At 38.6% G+C, this 1825-nt stretch overlaps 1 non-coding gene across 1 annotated transcript; it reads left to right on the top strand.

Annotated features, from left to right (window-relative positions):
* The first annotated feature begins 1428 nt into the window (after positions 1–1428).
* Positions 1429–1532, top strand: LOC111746015. Its single transcript, XR_002782876.1, has one exon. It is a non-coding gene; the product is annotated as a U6 spliceosomal RNA (small nuclear RNA).
* The last annotated feature ends 293 nt before the right edge of the window (positions 1533–1825 follow it).

The following is a 1825-nucleotide window of genomic DNA, read 5'->3' as shown; positions in this document are numbered from 1 at the left end:
ACAGTGGGACTCGTTAAATGCTGCTCATCAATAACTATAAACACGTCAACAGGATTTTATGGTTGATGCTCATGAGGTTGTTTTATTCAATGCTAAAATCCTTCTATTTTATAGAAGAGTGTGTATAGTGAATATTGGCTCCCCAGCATCTAGAGGTCCTTCCTATTTGAGGGAAATTCTCCATCAGCTGGGTCTACAGAAGCCAAAAGAAGACACATGGTTCCTCCCTGGAAGCCAGGAGGTAGGCAAACAATAGAAGCTCAGCCAACTGGATGTTCCTGCTCACAGTCTTCACTCCTGAGAGAGTGATTTGAAGGCTTGATGGTGGTAGCAGCGAAAGTCCTGGAATGACGGTGCCTGGGACCAACGGGTGAATCCAGTGCTGGGAGAGTCAGAGCTTCTTCTACCCCAGACAGCTCTGGGGACAGCCCTGGCTCTTGACCACTTCCTGAGTCTGGTTCTCTACCCTTCCCCTCTGTTCTTCGGCCACCCAATACCCATCCAAGAACCTCTATTTCTGCTTATATTAACCAGAGAGTACTTCTATTGACTATAACTCAGAACCCTGGCTTAATCTTAAGTAATTTGCAGACCCCTATTCATGACCAAAAATTCCTCTGGACTCCTAGAGTTGACTTACATTATTTTTGTCCTCACGTAACTCAAATAAGTATACCAAAAAACTAAGTATAAACTCTTTAGAGGCTTGTAATTTTTGAGTAACTAGAAAACACAAATACATTTGCAAGCAATGCCACAAATCAGCGATGTTGAAATTAACAGCATTAAGTTAATATGGCAGATGACATTTTTTCATGAAACTCAATAGCTATTAGTAATGAGAATATGGAGCTGACTGATATGGGTTTATGTATTTGTTTGTTTTTTTAACTATCATACCCCTCTTAATAAGAACTTTTCTACCTCTTCTCTCCATTCAAACCATAGTGGACACTCCATTCGTACAGCTTGTCTTGAGGTCATTTGCTGCTCCTTACTTTGCATGGGCACACCATTTACAGGTGAAGGCTACTGATGTTCTTTTGTCAGTGAGCTGGGACAATTAAAATTGTTCTACTTGGCTCCATTGTCATTGTAAACACAAATGCAGGGCTTGAAATCAGCTAGAAGTGTCGTCCAGAATACCCAATATTTGCTTAAATGAATTTTTTAAAGATTAACATCAATAATATTAAATGTTTAAAATTGTCATAGAAAACTCATCTATTCCTAAAAATACATTTGTAAACACCAGGTTCAGAAATCATAACAAAATCATAAGGGCATAAGCTTTGGAGTAAAAAACAAATCCTGGTTTTGAAGCCAAAACCCACCCTTTAGTAGTCTTGGGATCTTAAGCAGGTTATTTAATCTCTCTTAGACTTAACAATTATTGTTCTGTAAACTGGAATGATAATACCTATCTTTGTGCTCACTTCAGCAGCGCATATACTAAAATCGGAATACAGAGAAGATTAGCATGGCCCCTGCACAAGGACAACACGCAAATTTGTGAAGTGTTCCATATTTTTTCAAACAATAAGTGTTGGCGAGAATGTGGAGAAAAGGTAAACTTCGTGCATTGTTGGTGTGATTGCAAACTGGTGCAGCCATTGTAGAAAACAGAATGGCGGTTCCTTAAAAAATTCAAAATAGACCTATCTCCTTATGACCCAGCAATTCCACTTCTGGATATTTATCTGAAGAAATCCAAAACACTAATTCGAAAAGATATATGCACCCTTATGTTTATTGCAGCATTATTTACAATAGCCAAGATATGGAAGCAACCTAGGTATGCATCGATAGACAATTGGATAAAGAA

The sequence above is a fragment of the Pteropus vampyrus genome, unplaced genomic scaffold (assembly GCF_000151845.1).
Source record: "Pteropus vampyrus isolate Shadow unplaced genomic scaffold, Pvam_2.0 Scaffold171, whole genome shotgun sequence".
NCBI lineage: Eukaryota > Metazoa > Chordata > Mammalia > Chiroptera > Pteropodidae > Pteropus > Pteropus vampyrus.
The sequence above is the reverse complement of the archived record's forward strand: the minus strand, read 5'-3'. Positions and strand labels throughout refer to the sequence as shown.